Below are 24,427 nucleotides of genomic sequence, written 5' to 3' on the forward strand. Positions count from 1 at the left end.
TGTAGTAGTCAGAAGCTGGAAAGAACCCAGGTGTCCCTCAACGGAGGAATGGATACAAAAAAATGTGGTATATTTACACAATGGATTACTATTCAGCCATTAGAAACAATGAATTCATGAAATTTGTAGACAAATGGATGGAGCTGGAGAACATCATACTAAGTGAGGTAACCCAGTCTCAAAAGATCAATCATGGTATGCACCCACTGATAAGTGGATATTAGCCTAGAAACTTGGAATACACAAGACATAATCCACATATTAAATGATGTCCAAGAAGTCCACTGGAAAGACTCAGTGAAGCAGTGTAGGGGAATACCAGAACAGGGAAGTGGGAAGGGGTGGGTGGGGGAACAGAGGGAGGGAAGAGGGCTTATGGGACTTGCAGGGAGTGGGGATGCAGAATAGGGGAAATCGTTTGAAATGTAAATAAAGAATACATCGAATTTTTAAAAAAAGTTAGAGAGAAAGCTGCAGAATTAGGTCAGAAGTCATTCGAATTATACACTCAGCACCAACACACACACACACACACACACACACAAACACACATTGTATTTATTGTGTTACGTTTTATAATAAATAATAAATAAGTTGAGTAAAGACAGAGTGATGCCAAGACCATTTCACAGTACAGCTAATGTGTTTCCTGAGGAAGACACCCATTGCCAAAGTATGAGAAAAAAATCTGTACAACAGGGACTTCCTAGTAAGACATAGTTTAAAAATGATTAAAGCTTATAGATTATATATCCAAGTCAAAATAATACTCAGGCTGGAAAATCCACCTTCTGACCGCTTTAGGCTCTCAATCAGATGGAAGGAAAGTGCTCATTGAAATGTGACCCAGCCCCATAGGGAAGGAGGGACTGGGGAAGAAAATAAGATCAGCTCTGCTTGTCAAATTCCCAAAACAATGAAACGTACAACCAAATTTTACTTAAATTCATATTGTTGCTAATGAGGACTAACAGATGTTTATACCTCTCTCCTCATTTCAATCAATGGAATGAAAGATAGGTATGTATATACAATATGAAAATACTGTTGAATATGCAGACTTGAAAGATATCTTCCTGCCAAATCTCATCTACCAAAGGAGTAACTGACTGATAAATAAAAAAAAAAAAAGAAGAGGAATGAAGAGGAAGAGGAAGAGGGGGAAGAGAAGGAAAAGGAGAAGATGATGATGATGACATCTGAGGACCACGTAGAAAAAGCAAGTCTTGCACAGAAGGGAAGAAAGAAGACAGGCTGACGTAGAATAGAATCATTTTCCTGAAAGCAAAGAGGAAACTAGTACACATATATAAATGCAAACATTGATGACCTAATCACTTAGTATACAGTAACTTGTCTCGGGTAACAGAGACATCATCAGATATTTCTAAATATTTAAAAGCAAGGAATAAAGCTTACTTTTGGACACCAAAATGATAGGAAGTAACAGCAGCCCCCCTCCATCATATTTTTGCCTTTGATGTTTGTTTGTTTCAAGATAGATTGTTTTTCTGTATAGCTCTGGCTGTCCTGGAACTCACTCTGTAGATGAGGCTGGCCTTAAATTCACAGAACTGCCTGCCTTTGCCTCCATACCTGGAAGGGAATGGCAACTTTTTGAACAATCCACTATCTTTATATAAATGCAAACCCAAGAAGCCAGAGACAATATTACTTACCAAAATTTTTGCCTACAGAGTTTCATTATCGGTATAATTCAGCCTGTAGAGAGTTTCTACAGCCACGTTTTGTTTGGTTTTTTTTTTATTCCCTCATCAATACTGCATAAGTATACTGACATTCAAAATATGCAAGAATATTTATGAACTTGAGATTATTTCAAATTGACTCAACAGTTGGCATACTCTTTACGGACTAAGTGCTCTGTCTTTTCCACCGCTACCCATACAGAGTAAAATTGCTTTTCAAGAGTCATTCTAGCCCCTCGCTTTAGTGTTTTGACTCAGCAGCCAAGGGTAGAACTCTTCCTAAATATAACCAAGTGCCCTATCATATGAAGCTAATTCACCACTTTATCTTTAATGCTAGAGTTAAAGCAGGCTATTTTCTATAATTTTGTATGTCTTGCCCTAGAAATTGCTTGAGGCATAGAGTTAATCCACAACCAAAGTACATTATCTCAATAAATATTAGTTGGAGCGTCTTTTACTTTTGAAAGCACAACAAAAGCTCGAACAAATAAGTGTAATAACAATATATGGAACAAAGCAGATAAGGTTATGTTCTGTGTCAACCTACAGACTAGTTTTCCCTGTTAGCTAGATGTTAACTTCAAAAGTCATATTCATAATTTAAAAAGCCTTAATTACGTACCAACTATGGCTTTTTATTTAATGAAACAATTAATCCAAGTTTTTGAGAATTCTCTCCTGCTAGTGGGACGAGATATCAATGTACAGCAGTGGAAACACGGCTGGCTCTTTATTGTTTCTTACAACTTTAATATACTCTTCAAGTCACCAGCATATAAATTAGCCAGGGCTTAATTTTAAAAAAGTAATTACTTTTATTAAAACAAAACAAATCACAGTGCCGACACCCAGCTTCTTGGTCTCAGTGCCGACAGAAGTTATAGCGTCTAATTTTCCCTTGCTACCATGTTTTATGGCTGCTCTCATGCTCCCCAACCATTCCAGAGTCCATTTTACTCTCCTGCAAACCTGGTTTGTTCCTTCCTGCTTCTAGCTTATTTTTCCCATTCTTGTGATTCAGGGGAAAATTAGAAACCATATACCTCTCCCACGAAAGACTTACAAGTTGGCCTGTATTTATTACGTTTTTTTCTGATGTCCATCATTCTTAAATTAAAGCACAGATTAGTAATGGGCTGTGTGTATAGTCAGAATGCTACCTGAATAATGAGGATTATGCATTAGAAATAAAGATTGCTCAGGCAGGGCCTTGAACTTGTGTTCCTCCTACCTCCACCTCCTTCAGCAAATTCAACTGGCACCACAACTGGCTAAAGGATTGAACTTGAAAATATCATCCTGAGTGAGGCAATTCAGTGACAAAAGAACAAACACGGTTTGCACTCACTGACAAGCAGATATTAGCCGAAAAGTTTGGAATACCCAAGATCAATTCACAGACCATATGAAGCCTAAGAAGAAGGAGGACCAAAATGTGGATGCTTCAGTGCTTTTTAGAAGGGTAAAGAAAATACAAGGGGAAATATGGAGACAGGTGTAGAGCAGAGACTGAAGGAAAGGCCATCCAGAGACTTCCCCACCTGGGGATCAATCCCATATACAGCCACCAATCCGGACAGTATTGTGGATGCCAAGAAATGCTTGCTGACTGGATCCTGATATGGTTGTCTCCTGAGAGGCTCTGCCAGAGCCTAACAAATACAGAGGCAGAAGCTTGCAGCTAAGCATTGGACTGAGCTCTGGGGTCCCTGGTGGAGGAGTTGGAGAAGGGACTAAGAAGCTAAGGGGATTTGCAGCCACATAGCTGGAGCAGCAGTGTCAACAGGTCAGATCCCCGGAGCTCCCGAGGACTGGACCACCAGCCAAAGAATACACATGGAGAGACCCATGGAGTTGGCCACATATGTGGCAGAGGATGGCCTTATTAGACATCAGTGGGAGGAGAGGCCCTTGGGCCTGAGGGTGTTCGATGCCCCAGTGTAGGGGAATGCCAGTATGGGTGGATAGGAGTGGGGGGGGGGGGGGGGGTGGAGCACCCTCATAGAGGCGGGGAAGGGGGATAGGATAGAGGTTTCCGAAGGGGAGACCTGGGAAGCAGAAAACATTTGAAATGTAAATAAAGAAAATATTCAAGAAAGAAAGAATGGAAGAAAGAAAGAAAGAAAGAAAGAAAGAAAGAAAGAAAGAAAGAAAGAAAGAAAGAAAGAAAGAAAGAAAGAAAGAAAGAAAGAAAGAAAGATTGTCACAGTACCATACAATCAAATCAGGAGTACAAGAAGTAATTAGATAATTATGAGATCTGGATCTTTAACTGAATTAAGTCTATTTAGAGAGAGCATAACTGTTTCTGCCACAAAGAGCTTCAGAAGTCAAGAATAACCATGTCTCTATGGCTCTAAGTTCAGTGTTCTTTTGAACAAATTTAGAGACACATTTTAGAAAAGAATCTATTTTTGATATCATATCTTACGTGACTGATTAGTTTTTCTGGCATATAAATACTGACAAAAATTAAACACGTTCAAACATTTTAAAGTAACTAATATGCTATTAATTTTTATTTATGATTTAAAGAATAAAACATTTAAAGTGAAATATTACATAATCTAACTGAATATTCTTAAGTTAATAGATGTGGTTAATGCAACTATTCACTGCTTTGGTCACTTATTTTCTGTAAGAGACAGTTGGTCTTTCTCTGAGAATTAAAGTCAGAGTCTATGGTGAAATTTCGTGTGTGTGTGTGTGTGTGTGTGTGTGTGTGTGCATGTGCATGTCCCTGTGTGCATGCTTACATGTGCAAATGATTGCATGTGTGTTGAGAGACTTTATCAAAAGAGAGATCAAAATCTTGTTTTGGATTCTTAGATCTCTGTCCTCAATATTTATCCCCTTCATTTTAGTCAAGTAGACACCTGTTACTATATCACAGATGTGTTGAGTTCTAGTGATAAGCATTGTGTGTCATCAGCACCAAAGAGTGTGTCTCCTGACTTCATGAAGTGGAAAATCCAATTTATCAGTTACTCCTGAACAATAATTTACATGCAACACAGCATCTGTTTCAGTGTGTCTTCTATAACTAGATTTTACATGGCTATAGCAAAACATGTTCTCTGACATTTACAAATTGTATCTTATATTTTCTGGTAGTAAAACTGATGGAAATAATTCACATATGAAAAATTAAATGATAAGTCATCCACTCATGTCTTATCTGTTGCATATGTACACACAAGGACAATCTTATAAAACAAACTTATTTAACTGAATTGTTCTAACGTTGAGCTTTGGTTAAAGAAAGAAATTGAATATTTTATCTAGCACATTTCATTGTTTCCATTGTAACATATTTGCACTATTCAGTAAGCCTATTTATCTATCATCAATATATCTACCATCTATCTATCTATCTATCTATCTATCTATCCATTGTCAAAAATTACTTCATTGAAAAGCAAATTGGACTGGAAAGATGACTCAGAGTATACTCTGCTCTTCTAAAATACCTAAGTTCAATTCCCAGCACTCATGTAAAACAGCTCTCCTGTCAAGAGAGAGCTGTCACCTATTGCAATGGACAATATGGGCAGTGCACTTTTGAACATTCTCACACACACACACACACACACACACAAACACACATACACACACACACAAACCTTGAAAAGGAACAATAGCAACTTATTTACTTTAGTGTTTATTGATCTAAGTTGTTTATTTTATTTGAGACAAGTTAGAAAACTCAAAAAAAATCACAGAGATATGTATTCAAGGATCAACAAGGGGCTTTGAATATAACTCAGTGGTAGAATCTTTAGAATGTACAATTATCAATATCTAGTACTGGGGAAAAACAAAGGAAGAAAATAGAGAAGAAAATCAAGTAATGAAGTAACAAAGTCACAAAATAGATGTTTGTTTATTTTATGCCTTTGCTTGGGAGAGAGCTGCTGAGAACACTCACAGAGTTCCCAGTCCTGTCCTTCCCCTATAATTAGAATAAGTCCTCTGATTATGTAGAGTGCTGGCTTACCAAGAATCAGAAGTCTCTGCAGCAGGACTGGAAATACATTGGGAGAGGAGAATGCTGGAAAGCAGCAAAAGCAATATTATCTAAGGAAACTATGGTATGTTGCCAGGCACTTTAAGCACAGGGATAATAATGTACCAGATTTGTTGTTAAATTATACATTTTTTCTGTAACAGTGTCTTTTAGTTTTTGAGAGGACAAGTATCACAATTTATTGAGCAATTGAAGTCAGTCAAATGTCATAATAAAACTTTGATAAATTTGTTTAAAGTTATATTTTACTCAATTTTTATGTATTTGTGTCTATGTGTCTTTGTATATGTGTGTCTGTATGTGTGCATGCATGTGGTCATGTGTCTGTGTATGTGTGTGTGTGTGTGTGTGTGTGTGTGTGTGCATGCAAGTGGACACAATTTTGTGTAGCTTCCGGGTGTAGGTCAGTGGATAATTTGTGGGAATCCATTCTTTTATTTTAATATATATTTTATATTAATATATATAAGGTATGAGGAATGAGGTAATATATATAAGGTAATAATATAAGGTAATATGTAATATATTACATAAGGTAATATATATAAGGAAAATGAAGGTATCATTGATGTTCCAAGAAAGTTTAAGTAATCCTAGATCTAACTCTCTTTATATGAATTTTAGGCAAAAATTAACTGTTAGGAACCATTGTTGTTTTTATTTTGGTGTAACAGGACAACAACAAAAACCATTTTATCTTACATAAAAAATAATGCATATCTAAACTGTTCTATTTTATTTTTAAAATGCTTTCTGATGTGAACCATCCTGGAATTGAAAAATATAATGCAATCCAGGCTCGCTTTAAGACCCCTAAGGACATCTCATGCATCCCCAGAAAAAAAAACTACGAATCCAGCTAGTTTGCTAAAAATCCCTACTCTCCCAGGACCCATTAAATCAAGCACACCTTTAGGCTAGACAGGACAATAGTCAGGGAAGATTCTACAGAACAGCCAAAGATATACAGACATTTATTCCCAAAAGGACAAAGGTCTGATTCAGAGTCCAATTTACCCTTTCCTTAAGATTTGAGAAAAAATACCATCAGATGACTTTTCATCAAAGTCCCTTCTACACCTCATAAAAATATGAATATGTCCTTTTACAAAAACAAAACACTAGTAACAACGTTAGAATTACAAATGATAAACACTGCTTAGAGTGAAATGTGATCTCCTTTTAGTCCCTGCAGGCCACAGCTCTTATGAGGAGGCCCTCCCATTAGTCAGAAGGTAGAGGATAATGAGGGGAAGCCCAGGCTCCTGTTGAAGGCTGTGTATACCTTTAAGTTCTGCGAAGTTCTAGGAGATAGCTCCCCCCAATTCACAGCGAGCCAACAAATATGTAATATGAAGATACTCACACCCTAATCCTTTCCCTTTCATATGCATATTAATTTTGCATGTAATCAGTCAAGAGAGTTTCTGCCAATCCTTTATTACGCTTAGAGTCATCAATAAATTTTGGTTTAAAGTATTAAAAACACTTTATGTCAGTGAAACAAAAATATTTATTTCTGGGGAACACCTGTTAGGTATAGTTTATAAGCTTCTCTTCAAATCATCATAGGGTTATGAAAATAACCACGTGCTGTCTATTTCAAAGGCTCTGAGAGTGCTCCTCAAACTTCTTTTTTACTGTTTTGTTTTTTTATAAAGAAATTATTTAAAGTAGACGTTTGTTTCCTATTAGGGTAAATGTCGTGACTGGTAAAGGTTAAAAAGTCATAGAAACTAGGATAATTAAAGGACTGGGAAAAAGAAAAGCACGAAAATTAAAAGAAACAAAAACAAAAAAAATAAAAAAAATGTAATTTTTCCTTATCATAAGTGTTTTATAAATCCAAGCACTCAAGGAAGAGACATTTCTCCTACTTAAAAAAATAATAAATCTAGAAATTAGTTTTAAACTCATAGCTCCTTTCTTGATAGGCTTAATAATTTGTACATAATTTAGTGAATCACTTAGAACAAAACAAAATAGAAAAAACAATGTTTAGCGAGGTCCTTCCTCAAGCTGTGGAGTTTTTCAATCCTGATTCACATAGTTGAAATGTTCCAGTGAAAAAAGTACAAACTCTGAAGATACTTGAAGTCAAACATGACCTATGGTAGTAGGTGTGTCATCTGCAGGAACAGCATGGACATCATGAGCCCTTGAAGAGAGGGAGCTATTACTACCCTCAGCAACTGTCTCAACATCCAGGGTAACTGCACGCCTGTGCCACAGAGCCTGCAGCAGGCCTACCATCTACTTTCATTTCTTTCTGTAGAACCATGTGATCACAAGGGCATAAAAATTTAAAAGGAAATGCTTGTTTCTTTCCAAAAGTAAGATCCATCTAATATTTTCTAATATGCATTTTAGTACCCATATAAATTCTTATATTTGCCCTTAAACTATATTATGTCCATTATCCCTATTTATATTTACATAATTTTTATTGTTTCTCAAATATGTCTATCAGAAACTCTTAGATACATATACATGATTTGAGTGTCAAAAATGTGGTGAATTTTAATTATCCTGATCTTTCTCCTAGTCTACCTTCTCTCATACATCTATAACTCCAAAACCAAAACAACAAAAACAAAGATCAGGTAGAAATAGGCTAATATTTTTCATGCTACTTGAATGTAAGAATTATTGTCCTTTTGCTTTATCCAATGATCTATAAATTTCTATCTCTCTGTTTATCCATATGTGTGTGTGTATATATATATATATATATATGTATACTAAAAGGTAAGTGATTGTTTATTTGTGTGCTCGCAAAAATAGTTAAGTAGTATATTTTGAATTTATAAACTTACTTCAAATTTTGTGGATTTAACTGTAAAGACAAAACTTCATTAAACATAGTTTTCTAGACCTTTATAGTTAGAACCCCTCTTTATAAGTGATAGTTTTCATGAATGTAATTACATGTTAATGTCAAACTTGAGTATTAAAATTCAGTGCTATTTATGAGTTACTTTTCTGCTGTTAAATATTTTAAGAAAAGTCATGTAAGAAAAGCGAGGAATAGTGCCTAAATTAATTATTCTAACACAAATTAAAAACCATTTTCATTGAACTTTACCATGGTCTACCATATTTATGGTTTTAAAACATATTGTTATCTTAATAATAATACTTTGCATTTTAAATATGTTTGGATTATTTCTAAGGTATATATTTCCAAATACAAAAATAAAATGATAAATAGACCTTTGAAGGAAGTGACAAAATGAGTACAATAAATATTTGATCTCTAATTCAGTTGAAATTAGTTAATTCATATTGTCTAAATTTAACTTTTGGACAGCTACCCAGAATTTCACTCATGTGACTAGAACCAAACACTGAAACATAAGCCACTTAATATTTATTGTCAGCTTTCAGAGATAATAATTTGAAAAGAACATCTAAATCAATACGTTTTTGGTCAAGCCATTCTCTGATGGATTTATTTCCAGGAAATGTATACTTTCACGTTGAAGTTGAAAGTCTCAAATGTGTAAGACTATACATGCACCTCTCTTTGAGAGTTGTGGAATCCTTCGAATGACAGTAGCTTGCTTAATTCCATTTGTGTGCAAGACCTTTTACAAAAGCAGCTGTTTTTCATGGAAGAAGTCCAGGTTTTCTCCTCAGGATATAAACCAGTGACCTCATACTTCCAACACAAGACCTATCTATCAACACTCTTCGCCATGCAAGAGTTCCGTTATGCAGCATTCTTCATACGGCTGGCCCAGCGTATCCAGGACTACATAAAATAGTGTCTGTTTTAATTAGATTCAAATGTGCTCAACTCCCACTAGAATTTTTAGAACAATGCCTTATATTTACCACATAGTTTCTGTGAGAAGTGGAGTGTATTTTACCTTTCATCAAATCCTATACCTTCCAGTCCATAGAGCTTGCACATTGTAAGAAGTTGATGAACTTTGAACAGGGATACTTCCTCCTCCCCAAACACCTTAGCAAAATCAATGGGATGCTAAATAGGTTATCTTTCCCACTGTGGAAATTTTTATTGGGGTAGAATCTTAATGGTGCTGCCAATCACAGGCTGTAGGGATATCAACTGCATTCCTCATGGTTGCGTTAGATGTTTCCACTTTACACATATTGCCTTTTTTGAAAGTGATAGACAGGGGTAAGGAAAGGTCAACATTTAAATGCAGTAGGCATACTGCTAATCTCAATTTTCTAGAAAAAGTCTATGTACTCTAATTGTCAATGAGATGGTATTTTTTCTAATTCTGTTAATAGGCTTTTTTTTATGTTAAAGTCAGCCTAATATGGTTTCTACCTTTAAATCCATCCAGCTTAATGGGAAGAATAAGAAAGATCCCAAAGCTTTGTTTGTGCTTTGAGCACTATATTTAACTCTACAGTTGATTTATGGTGCTGCTACTGGCAAGAATCTGAATCTTTCTCTGCCTCTGTCAGACCACATGTAAAATACCTGCCCCTAAATATTTCTCAGGCAAGCTAAAAAAGAAAGGATGATGTAATGTCTGAACATTTTAGGTCCCCTTTCCCCCAAAAGATGTTAAAAAGATTTGAATTCTTTAAAGATTTCTAAACTACTCTTTCAAATTGGAAGCTTTATTTTTGGAAGAATCTTTGTTTGCTTGCTACCCTCTCTTCTTCAAAATAAAATATTATTGATATTTAGCTAAAACATCTGTTAAAAAGCAAATGGAAAGAAAAAGATGATATTTGTACTTTCTGGTTTTTTTTTTTTAACAAATATGTAGAGCTTTTCACTTCTACTCTGAGAACTATTTTGTCACTGAACATATTATTCATTATGGAAGGCTCCACTAGCAAGCTGTATAAATCAGTAAGCTTTTCACCATTTATCTCAGACAAGCAATCATGAATCTCTGAAAGTATGACATTTTACAAAATGTTAGTCTCCAAGCAATGCTGGTATCTTGGAAGACTGAGGTAAAAAACATTTAAAATAATCTTCCAGGAAAACATTTCAGGTTACTGTTATGTAACAGAGTGATCCATGACAAATAGTATCATCACATAGTTTATACTGACTGGACTGTTGAAAAAATACATGTAAAGTGCATAATCATATTTTTTGTATGTGGGTGGTATGCTTCAGTGGAAAAATTTGAATGTATATAAGCCTGTATACTTTGAAGATATACATGTCAGGAAGACATGAAATGCATGTCAGAAGATTATGAGTATTTTTTCAGTAGCTGTGTTTCTAGCAGGAAAACACTGGAAGTCATAGCTCTCCATTCTGACCTATAACATTAATCCTTTCAAGAAATTTCATTTCTTTGATAAATGATGTATGTGTGACATTATCACAGATCTGGCTTAACAGAACTTAATTACCAAATTCTTATTTATAACTTCTTTTGCCTCTATGGAAACATGGCCAGATTTTAAATGTGTATTATTCATGACAGAATTGATTTAAAATGTATGTGTGGAATGTACTATTTCTTTCTTTGAATTCCTGAAACATTAGCAATCAACATCATAGCTTTATAGTTTGGTGCATTTTTGATCAAATGATTGAATGTCCTTTGCAATTTCAACATTTCCAGGGACATATACATAAGCAAAAAATGTTCTTCTGAATGGTTGTAGAAACAATGCCTATCATTAAAAATTCTGTTAGATATTGAAATTTGCTAAAATTCACTTTACCTAAGATCACCTATATTTTATACTGCTTTAGCATATGTATTTTTGCACACAAAAACACATGTGTAACTAATAGCTATGAATGTTTTCCCATGTTATAAAATGACTACATCATTTAAATTTTGTTGCATTTCATTATTAAACAATGTATACCATCTGTGGAGACTTCAATAACATTGGGTTAAATCCCAGTAGAATACTAATTTGATAATTCATGTCCAATTTGTTGATATGGTCCATGACCACTCACTGATAAAAATCTTAAGAGGATACGGTAGGAAAGACCTGCAGAAAAATTCTCAGGGCAAATGCTGTATTCTTCCCTATATTAATTAGATTTATGTGAGGATGAAAGCATAGCTTTTCTTCTGTTGAAGATTTGGGCATGTAACAAATTCAAACTATTTTAATATTTTAAGAGATCTAAGCTAGTAGCATGGTTGATAAAAGAACATAGTTCTTGCAGTTATCTTTTTCAAACTTTTTCAATACTACTTTTACCTTTCAGTAATTTCTTTAAAGACTAGGGTGACATTTTGGAATAATGATATTTACAAATGAATTTCTCTCCATGAAACACTGCACATTAGTTCTATTAGAAACACTATAGATACAAAACTTCTACATCCAGCTCTCTAAGTTTCCTCTTAATGTATTTCCACAGAACTGACATTCTAATTGTGGGAAAAGGAAAAGAATACCACCTCTTTATACCAGTTAGAGAGAAGCATTCCAACATGAGGGCAATTTGCAGCAGAGAAGTGTATTACTTGACGATACTATAATTCAATCGCATAATGTACTGTCAAAAATAGCTCTCTTTTAGCTCTTGAAGCAGTCTTCGCTTTAATACTCTGATAACTTGAAGACTATAAAGACAAGATGTTGCCATTAGCTATAGGTAATGGTGCATACGATAGCTGGGTGAGAACAAATCTGTCTTAATGGCTTGATATAGTGACCTTCATAATTTTGGTATTTTGCTGTACAAATTTGAGGAGGCAGGAAGAATGTTCTCAAACCAATATGCAGAAGGTCTACAACAGAAAACTGATTTTTTTTTTTTACAACTAATAAAAAGTAAAAGGTCACAATTATCACGAATAGATACTGAGGTGCCATAAACTTTACATATATATATATATATATAAAACTACAAGGTTTCTACCTTTATTAACATGGCAAAAATTTTATCTATTATATTTATATGTTTGTCTATAAACCACTTCCCCACAAATAAAAATTTTTCTTTAGTTTTGCATTATATCATGTATTTCATTTCCATTTCTTACATGATCCTTTTTAGTAATTTAATGGGGTAGATGGTACTGTTTCAATTTTTCTGAATGCAAGACTGTTTTTCAGAGATGTGAAGAATGAGTCTGAGATGTGTCAAGGTCCCTTGAACAGAAAGCCCCTTCAAATTTCTCTGCTGCAATTAATCTTTCTCGTTCTAACAGACCATTTAGGACAAAGGGTTGTCTTTTGAAACAAGTGGAAGTAATTAATTCTTTTTAATTGAAGCATTTTAAAATTCATTGTAGTAATTAAAATGTGCAAATGTAATCTTAAAACCATGAGCACAGTCTACATTAAAAACTTCTCACATGCAACACCATGGGACATCAAGAATTCCTGAGTCCTATACACATGAAAACTAGTGCTAAGGGCCCATTCTTCTAAAACAAAAGGTAGCTTGCAGGCCAATGAAATGTGTGTCTGCAAGTGATGTGTGAAATGTTGTTTTGATGTAGTGTGCATCTTACTGGGCTTTGGAAATTAGTAGAAATGCTAGATTATATTGTGGAACTGATACAGGATAGACATGTTCAGTCACGTACACATAAAATTATACATTTTGCTAAAGTTCAAAGCAAGGATATATGCAGCATAGAACCCAAGCCAATTATTAATAAACAGAATATAAATACATCATTGTTTGACATATTCTAAAAGCAAAATTTAAACTTATTAAGTTTATGAATTTATTGTTTTCTTGCACAATGATATAAACTTATAAAAACAGGCTACAATAAATCAGTAAAGAATTGGGCCCACTGTCAAATTTAGTTGACCTTGCTTCCCACTCATGAACTTAGCTTACTTAATACTTGCCCGTCAACATTGAATCTTATTGGACTTACTGAAAACCAAATGTTTACAATCTGAGTTGAATGTATGGAGTAAGAAACACACAGCTTCCTGTACTAATTCTTTAATACTATTCACATCTATTTTAATAAATTATTTTTACAATAGTATGTGGCAATTCTTGAATGATCAGAAATTGTTCCCAATGCAAACTGATTGTTTCTGTTTTTCACTAAGAGAAAAGAGTCCCTAGAAACAATGAGATGTGATTGCTACCTGTGTATGACTAGCAAAGCTGTTGCCATATGCACAGTACAGAAAGATTACACAACTGTAGATATGTGGAGGATGTGGGGGAAGGGAAAGAATTAGAGTGGCCAGCTGGAGCCAAGCCCGGAATCCATATTTGGCTGAATTTTAAGAATTAGAGCTGGGACTCACTTACATGCTTTCAACCCTAGGAAGAGAAAGAAATTTCTTAATCCTCAGAATGAAGAGACAGTGTTAAGAATATTAACTTGTTCCAGATTTCCCTGCTATTTCTTTCTTTAGTTAAAAACAAAAGTGCCACCGTAGTACAATTGGATGAATTACTATCTGTACACTGGCACAAATCCAAATGATTTTGTTTTGTTCTGACATTTTTTTTCTTTTTTAGAAACATAAATACTCAAGGACAAATTGAGAGGTGTGTTTTCCTTAAACCACAATTCCAAACTTAGATGTTAGGTTTAATGGCTCTACCGCACACTAGATAGACCTGAAAGAAAATACTATTTTGAATTGTCCACCAATAGCCACAGAGCTTGGGCATCTCAGGGTTTAGAGTGAGGACTCCCTGGTTAGTTTTGGAAGAGGTGTCAGTATCAGCTGGCCTAATACAGTGCTTTGTCAATTCACAGCTGTCATAAAAAAACGCTGTGGAAAGAAACAGCCAAGTAACAGCAGCATGGCGGGTAGCTCCTGGAATAGATGTGTTATTGAATATTTAAGATAACAATTGGTATGCTCTATGCCTAGAAAAAGAACTGCTGCACAGATATGGGGGTCTTACATAAGAAGTTATACACCAAAATCAAGGAAACACAAGTGATTAATGTAATGGCTGTTATCAGCCTGACCATGTGTTTGGTTGAAGGAATATAGATTTTTCAGACTTTGGTTTAGAAAAGCAGTGGAATGCTTTAAGTATGTCTCATTGAGCCACACTCATAGGAACATGTGGTGGTGCTGAGGGTGAATTGAAGTGTGGGGTCCTGGCTAAAGAGGTTTCAGAGGAGAAGAATTTTAATATGTGGCCTGGAAATTGTTCTTGTAATTTTTTAGCTAGGAATATGGCTGTAGTTTTTTGCCCTTATAGAAAATGTCTGCCTGTGGCTAGTGAACAGGCTTAGATCAGTTGTGTCAGCATAGTAAATAGCAAAATAGCCTAGTATAGACTCTCTTGTGTAGTTACTAGTGTTCACTCTTATGAAGACTGTTTTGATTATACTCTGCCATGTTTTCCAACATGATGGTAATAGACTGACACTCTGAAACTCTGTCATCCCAATTAAATGATTTCTTTTATAAGAGTTACTATGATCATGGTGTCTCTTTACAGCAATAAAACTTATACACCAAATAAATATTTATCTTCTGCTTTTGCTTTCTATCAATAAAGAAATAATAATCATATATACATGTGTATATGTATATATGTATATATACATGTACCTGTGTGTGTGTGTGTGTGATTATATATTATATAATTCTTCCATTTGTACAGCCCATGGTCTTACTCAATAGCACATTATTCTCAGTGATAACCTAACAAGGTGGCTACTGTTAGTAATGTCACATCAAAGTGGGAAAATTATACAATGTATACAATGTATGTGGAAAATAATTATCTAGTGACCAGTATTTGAACAACTTGTATTTAGAATTCTCCTCTTTATTATCCCATATGGCACTTAGACCAGAAGCAGTAGCCATCATGTAGCTCTTAATTTGTAAAACATTCTTCATTCTATAGTCTAGGTAATTAGTATTATTCATTTTACTACATTTTAACCCATCTTCATACAGATAAATCATTACAAATATTAATCTGTAATGTCCCCTAATGCTTTCTTTTTACATTATGCTGATGCCAGAACAGAGCATATCATCTAGAAGTACCATTTTTGTCTTCCTTCAAAAGATGATATAATATACTATTTTCTGATACTAAACAAAATAGAAATGTACAAAATAGACACAGTTAAATCAAACTAATTAGATTATGTAACCATATCATGATGGTGGACCAATATGAGTAAGTAAACATAGCAAAACAAAACAACAACAAGAAAGATTTGTTATATAGTTAAAATAGGAGAGCACTTTGCTATTTTAGAGTAGCAGATAATTATTTGAGTTTTCCTTTGACATTGAAGGCTATGTCAACGTGCCTTTCGATAAGATCTTTTAGACTTTTAGAACAGCCTGTATTTATAGTAGACATGAGATAAATGATGGGAATGTGAAGATAAAAATGGAAGGGTAAGAAAGTTAAGATGCTTAGATACTGTTCTCTGAATGCCATGGCAATGCTTGATGCAAAATAGTTACTGAATAAATATTATTGAAAACGAAATTCTGATTCACAGAATTTCACTGCCATCACTATCTACAGGAAGTCAAAGTCATTAGCAATAAACAAGTAGATATGGAAAAAGCTGTAGTACCTCTTATAAGATATACTATGCAGCATAAAATTTATCCAGAAAATGAGAGAATTCATAGATGTGGAATAAGAAAGAGTAGTACCTTTATCATGAGTGAGCTTTCAAAAAGTCATATATGGCTGCCAACCTGCCTATGGGACTTGTTGTTGATGAGTTCATGTAACAATTAGTGTTTGGAGTCATTATTATTTGCATGAGTAAAACACTCATAGCTTTCCTCTGAACAATAAGAGTGGTAGTTCACTTCCATGTTTTATGCCACAAAACAAAGATTAATGAATAAGGTCAGTGGCTGAGCCAGGTCTATATTCTGTATGCCTTTGGTAAGGTCACCAGCACAAATACTTTTTCTGTAGAAACATTTTGTACTGCATTCAAACTGTAAAGAGTCAATTGTCTTTGAGAGCCTTTATACCTTTAACCTAGAGTTGAAGTTACAAAATGAACAGACATATAGAAAGAGAGTTTAAAGAATGACTCTTGAAAGTAAATGATGTGGCAAGCATTAAGCAAGAGGTGGAAACTGTAGAATTTGTAAGAGGTATTTAAAAAATAGACAGGTATCTGGGCGGTGGTGGCTCATGCCTTTAATCCCAGCACTTGGGAGCAGAGGCAAGTGGATTTCTGAGTTCTAGGCCAGCCTAGTCTACAGAGTAAGGTCCAGGACAGCCAGGGCAACACAGAGAAACCCTGTCTCAAAACAAACAAACAAACAAAAAAAAGGTAATCATATAATGTGTATTTCCTAGGTCATGTGGGCAACAGAAAATTCTTTGCACCCTAATTTTTTAAATCAAATTTAATGACATTCCAAAAGGATACTATCAAAGTTAATCTGATCTCCATATTCAAATGCAAAGGAAAGAAGCAAACGTAACCAAGACTATTGAGACTTCATTGAAATAGTTTAATTTTGAAATGCGTTTGTGAACGTATTGATTCTGACAATGAGTGAATGAGATGTAAAGACATGTCTTAGACCAACCAACAATGAATGACTATGGTGGGAAAAGATGAAATCAGAAACATGGCTCAGCTGTTCACTTTGGTCACATCTACTGCTTTGTTCCCATAGATTGTACTGAAGAAACTCGGTAAGTTAGCCTTTACCTAAAAATATGTAAAAGTGCCATAAGTTTAATAAAAATAGTTCGTGCTTAAGGGTTTACTTGATTAGAAAACATCTCGTCCACAAAAGGACAATAAAAAAAATTAACAAAGAGATATCAATACAAAATGACCTTTCACCTGAGTTGCTGTAACCTTCATTTGTGAGGTTTTTAGAAGAATCAAATCTCTTTATCTTTCTACAGAGTTTATGGTGTATTTGTAAATCCTTACTTCTGTTTTCAGTCCCAAAACACACTAGAAATCCATATTCTGCTTTTAAGCCTCTAACATATTGATATTTGTATTTTATCAAATTTTATGTTAAAACAGCCAAGCTTCTATAATGTCATTATATACATTAATAGAATATTTTAATTCTAAACAGATATCTCATATACATACACACACACATATGTATCTTTCATTTGGGTTACTATTTAAATTTGGATCATTAAAATTATATTCTTTATAAAATAATGGCTTAAGTTTGTTTCCTATTTACCACTTGTATATAACTTTATTCAAATGTCTTTAAACTTTGACCATATGTTTATGTCATATGACAATCATGAGAAAATTTCAGGGTAATCTAATTTATTCCCTATTAATATAAACATTTTGTATTATTGTAGTATTTTCACATTATCTATCTGAAATTGCATACTGAATCTGGCAACTGAATCTGCTCAGCCTGCCTGCCTGTGTGGATCCTTCACAAAGTCAGAGACTGCCAGCCACCTAAGAGCCTTCAAATCAAGGAAGTAAAAAGTATCACATCATTCCGTCTAAGGGCTAAATTCAACAAGAAGACATTCTAAAAATATAGACACTTAACACAAGTGTACTCAGTTTCGTAGAATAGATACAACTAGATAGTAGGACATAGATTAACCTTAGCACAATAATAGAGAGATATTGACATGACTCTCACCACTTGACAAGGCATCCCTGCAAAAACAGAGAACCATCTAGATTAAATAGCATTATATGTGAAATATGCTTAACTGAAATCTCTAGGCCATTCTTTGCTAGCAATATATCTTCAAAAGGAAGACTATCTAGAACTTACAATCTCAAATAAAGTAAAATAAATAAAAAAATGCAACCAAAATTAAAAAGTAAACTAAACAACAGAAGAGAAATTCATAAAAAAAAAAAAAGAAACAAGCAAATGGTACATAGTTTTAAAAGTGTTCAATCCTTAGCCACAAGGAAAAGCAATATAGAAACTACTTTGAGATTCCATCTCACTAAACAAAATCAGCTACTGTTAAACAAACAAACAAACAAACAAACAAAAAGCAACCATTGGTTAATGTTGGTGAGGAATTTGGGATAAAGACTTATTCACTGTAGCTAAGAGTGTTAACTTTTGACAGATTTTATAGAAATGAGTTTCTCAAAATAGGTAAACAAACAAAAACAGCCCAAAGAGATCTACAATATGAACCAGATATAACTCTGAGTTTATATACATCCTACCATGTAGATACTTGCATATTCATATTAATTTCTATTCTGTTAGCATTAGTTAGAAAATTGTACACTGCTAGCTTCCTATCACTTCACAGATATTTACTGAAATGAAGTACATATAGATTATGGAATTTCATACTGGAATAAGAGAGAGGAAATGTGGAGATTTGAGGAAAATATATTGAATTGATGATATATTTAATTAGGAAACTAAAATTGTACATTGTTCCTTCATTTAGGTATATAATCTCTGAATTTTTAAAGTTTACTTAGAATTAAGTGTTTGTGTAGGCCATAGAGCTAGGGAGGCAAAATAAAGGACAAGGAAAAAGAATAGGGATTCGTTCTATGTAAAAATAGAGATAATACTGAACATCAAAAAGTGTGAGGACAGGACAGAACACGGGGGAGAGGAAGTGGTCATAGAAGTGTTAACCTAAATGAAGGATTACGAAAAAGCCATAGGAAAACATACCATTCTGTAAGCTAATTTAAACCATGTAACTAAAAGAAGAAAGCATTAATAAAGGAGCAATGTATGAGTAAATAGTCCTTATGCCAGAAGCTATGAATTATTAAATGAGAATCCCAGTGGCAGAAGTGAGATGACAGCTATGCATTTTTGCATCAGGTAACCCTGAAGACCAGTAAACAATATAACCTCTTTCTGCTTCTCTTGGTTGACCTAAGGTTAAGATTCTAGAGCTGACAATACCCTTTTCTTGGTTTTCAGACGAGGAGAAAGAAAACTGGATCTGGAGAGGAAGTCTCCTGCTGCTAGTTAGCATTCTAAGCACTGAGCGTACTATATAGCTTGCAATTTGCAGTGGGGGCTGAACATTAAGAGTCTCACCTTGTTGAGAACTCAGTCAGCAATAATAATGATCTAACAGGCAACGTAAGTCTTGCACTGCAATACTGATATGACTGTTGCAAGTGTCCAACTACTTTTTGATAGGATGCAATGCCTGTTCCACTGAAGAGATTCATTCCTGGTATTATAAATCTGCACAATGGCTTTGACCAGGAAGTCATAGGCTCTAGGTGTAGAACCAGTTTTGGGATTTCACTGATTGGGTATGTTTTCCCCAACAAGCCTCTTTATAAATATATAGGCTATGTCCATAGAGGAGTGTTGCTCTCAGCCTTCCTCAAAACAGCTTCATTTCACAGTGAGCAGTGGCTTCTAACTAAGTCCAGAACTGGTCATACCACTTAGAATAAATGATTGTTGCCTGCTTAGACTAATGGAGACATCAATATCATCCCTTTGGGTTCAGGGAACACTGAGGAAGAGGAAAAAGAAATAAATTAAGAACCAAAGGACAGGGAAAGGGCTGTAAAATGTCATCTCATAGTGAGATAGAAGATGGGAAGGTCTTATAGGAAAGCTGTTTTCTAGACAAGATATTGCCTTTGGTATCATGAATCTGTAGCAGTTGTAGTTGTCTGCATAGGACTGAGCCCATCAAAATTAGACCTGGTTGGGGAAGAAGATCATGAAACCTTGAAGAACCTTGGAAGAGTTAGTGCATTTCTCAGATGTGGGAGCGTGGGGAAGTTGTCCTTAGTGGTGTAGCCACTGGTGAACTGTCCATGCTCAAGCGAAACCCTCCCAAGTTCACACAAGCAAACCTAATTAAACCCAGAATTTTAAAAAATAGATTAAACAAAATAAGGGCACTAAGACTATGAAGCTGGGAAGAGGATCACTGTTTAAATGACAGGAGAAAGAAAATGAAATGGGTAAAATGACCAAAGCACATTAAATATGTTTACGGAATTGTAAAAGAGTTAATTGAGAAAATCCAGTACTATGCTATTTTTTAACAATGGTTCTTCTGTATAACTTGAGTTCTTATATGATTATGCCTCTCTGTAGAATTTCTTAAGTTCAGGATTGCTTTGTGAACACTTTTGGCTTTTATAGAAATTTTAAGACAATTTTTTTAAAATGTAGAATGGCATAGGGATTTTGCTTGGGATTGCAATGAATCTGTAAATTATTGTGTTTTTGTATAAAAAAATGGCTATTTTCACAATCTCAATTCTTCCAAGTTCATGAGTATAATTCCTGTCCCCTCTCCCCCTTTGGATCCATACCTCAATTCCAATCAGAAAGTTTGTTCTCAGAAAGATGGAATTATTTGCTTTGTGTACAGGGCTCTAATTTCAGTTCTCCCAGCTGGACATTATAGTGCTAAAATACCAATACATTTCTGAAGTCTCTTAAGTAAATACACTGGGGATATACTCAAACTCCCATACCTGATAGTCCCACTTATCAGTAAACAGAAAGATCAAACATCACTCTAATTTCCCAATTGGAAAATTAGGACCTTGTCAAAGGAGAAAGAGGATTAGCACAGTCCAGATGTGGAAATTCATCAGCTTGTTTTACAGCAGGGACACCATGAGTAGGTAGTTCTCAACTTGACTATGGCCCCTTCCCTCCTGATTCTATGGAACCACACACACACACACACACACGAACACACACACACACTTTGTGCTATCTTAGTAATACTAAAATACTAGAACAGGAATAGTTATGACCTTTCTCCCTCAGTATTTAAAATAGTGGAAGCAAAGGTGAATTTATCAAAGCTTTGTTGGGGCACATTAAGGAGAGCTACTTCTTTCTGATCCGAGTTCTACATCTGCCACTGGAAAGAGAGATGACAGTTTGATGCCCCTGCGATTAGACTCTTACATACTATTGTTCTTCCCCTTAAGAGTTAATCCAGCAGTATGCCAGTCATCCAGATGGGAGACTACTCCAGAGGAAAACTGATTCACTCAAAAACATACCAAGGCATTGGGAGGAATAATTACCCCTAATGAGATAATATATTTATACTTCCCAAGAGCACCTGCCCAGAACAAGCTGTATATAGTTCCCACCACTCAGTCCTGCTAAGCTTGCCTATTTTTTTTTTTTTGAGTTTTACCTGAAAATATATAACTATTACTCTTCCTTGTCTCATTTTAAGATATCAATCTAAAAGATCAGGTGTGATTTTTCTGACACTTTGACTCTAATTATAGTCATTCTCTGAAACTCTAGACCCCCTACCCCTGACTGCTACTTAGCTGCCTGATGTCTTCTAACACTGAAGATCCCTGCTTTCTTGAATCCTAACTCAAAAGGTATGACTTTATCTCCTTTATCTCTTCCATCTCTCAATCTCTTAGTGATATCCCTTACCCCTTCTCACCACCACCTATTGATTTTCCACACATTTTTTTTTAAATTCAAATTCTGGACCTTCTTTTTGAACCCACTTTATTTTTACTAAAAATACAAAGAAACTAAAAAGTAATATCATATTTTCCTTTCCCTGGTAAGAATACTGGCACATATCTACTATTCCAATACAAACGCAATAAAGATAAGTTCAAAGCTAGCTTGTGTTATGTTGCTAGTATCCAGCTAGTCATGCATACATAGCAAAATTCTATGTTTTAGTCACTTGTTTATTACTATGATATTACTATGATGCCAAAGACATTTTAAAAGGAAAGCACCTAATTTGGAACTTTGTTTCAGAGTCCATGACTGTCATGACTGGGCCTATAGGAGCAGGCAGGCCAGCCTGTCACTGGCACAGTAGCTGAGATACCAGATGTTGATTTATGAGCAAAAGGCAGAGAGGGCTGACTTGAAATGGCTTGGGCTTTTAAAACCTCAAAGTGTACCCTCCAGTGACACACCTCCTCCAATATGGCTCACTTCCCAATTTTTCCTAATCATTCTATCAACTGGGGACCAAGTATTCAAACATGAGCCAATGGGTACTATTTTTATACTATTTTTATTTAGACCTCCACACTCTGCTCCCAAACAAAAACAAAGCAAAACAAAAATTAAAACTCTGTGTGTGTAGGTGTGTGCAAGTGTTTGTGTGTGTGTGTGTGTGTGTGTGTGTGTGTGTGTGTGAGAGAGAGAGAGAGAGAGAGAGAGAGAAAGAGAGAGAGAGAGAGAGAGAGAGAGAGAGAGAGAGAGATATCTGTTGGTAACTCTCTGTATAGGCTTCATAAATTTAATAAGAAAACAGTTTCTATGAAAGTAAGTTTGAATAAAGCAATTAGAAAGAATGATAGCATTAAATGCATCCATGGGAATAATAAGGATGAGGTCAATTAAAAAAATGTGTCACTATTTATTGCAAATGACCATTTGATAACAATTGCTTTAAAGAACCCTAAACCCTTTTGTGGTGACTGATATTTTCAGCACCTCGGTTGGTATTTCGCAAAGATCAGTAGTTACCTTTCCATCTATCTACCTTTGAATTGAAGTACTCTCGAGAACTGAAAATTCCAACCTGAAAACTAAAAATTAAAAGAATAGCCAAACGGAAGATCCAGCAAATATATGTTTCAGCAAGAACAACACGATTTGAGTTTTCAGGCTTCAGAGACAGATGAGCCTTCGAGAGAAGAGAGCCTTGCTGGCAAAGCCCTGTGTGACTAAGAGAAGGTAGACATGGTGAGCACCAATCCATTCTTCTGTTGTAAGGCATTTTTACTTATATTCTACACTTGGCCTAGCTTTCTACTTACATAATCCTCAACATTTCATTCAAAAAGCAATGTGATTTTTGGGATTCATAGAGACACAGAAGGAAACATTTGTAAATCACCTATACAGTAAGATGATACTGCTTCATGGCAGTGACTATAGAACAGAAACTTTGCTTTCACTATGGTGTTTCTGTATGGTAATAAGGCTCCATATAGAAATGATTGCAATCTTTGGAATTATTCAAAAGAGACCACTGTTTAACTGTTTTTTTCCTGCCATTTTCTGAGCTGGTATTGGTAACAACCATACAAGATACATTTGATAGATGTATAAAAATTATAACGAGTTCTCAAATGGAATATTTTAGAATATTTTCCATAATTCCTTTAATTTGTTTTCATATAACTACTTTTCTATGTATTAAAGTATCTGAAACAATTTTTAAAGTATCTTTTCATTAATTTCCATCTTTGATTACTGGATCTCCTCAAATGCGTACTAGTGATCTTCATGAAAAGCTACTGCTACATAGAGGGATTTCCAATCTGGAAGCAGACAGTGTGTGGCTTTATGCCTGCCAAGTGTTGCCATCCTAAAATCATGTCTGTTGAAACAATAACATTTTGGCTGCTTTTACGACACTCTTTTTAATGTTTACAGTTTGGTAAATGTGCATCTTTAAAAAACAGAGAGCTTACTTAATTAAACTGGACCAGTGTAAGAACCAGGTCAATGTATTGTGAAGAAAATCATCTCAATATGGTTGGGTTATGGAACAGCTCGTTTTACTCATTGAGTTCTATCGATTTTTGGCAGAGAAAAAGAAAGAAAGAACAGATGGTGAAAGACAGAAATTGAGCTGCTGGCGATGGGATACACTATCACACTGAATTATAAAGAATGGAGCCCCAAGTGCCTGAATAGCTATTTAATTTAGAGTACAAAATCAACACACTGCTTGCTTGTGAAGCACCAGAATGTTTTCAGCAAAAAAGAAAGTAGAATTGGATTTCAAGTTATGACGAAGCAGTGTTAAAATGTGATATCATGTGGAAGCAAATGTTTACTCCCTGCAGTTGGTTCAAATAAGTGATACATT

The 24,427-nt window shown here is 34.9% G+C and overlaps 1 protein-coding gene across 1 annotated transcript in view; it reads right to left on the bottom strand.

The window, feature by feature from the left end:
• The window catches only part of Sema3a (semaphorin 3A), a 204,118-nt gene that overhangs the window by 153,358 nt on the left and 26,333 nt on the right, over positions 1 to 24,427 (bottom strand). The window lies entirely within an intron of this gene.

Source organism: Apodemus sylvaticus, chromosome 2 (assembly GCF_947179515.1).
Source record: "Apodemus sylvaticus chromosome 2, mApoSyl1.1, whole genome shotgun sequence".
Classification (NCBI taxonomy): domain Eukaryota; kingdom Metazoa; phylum Chordata; class Mammalia; order Rodentia; family Muridae; genus Apodemus; species Apodemus sylvaticus.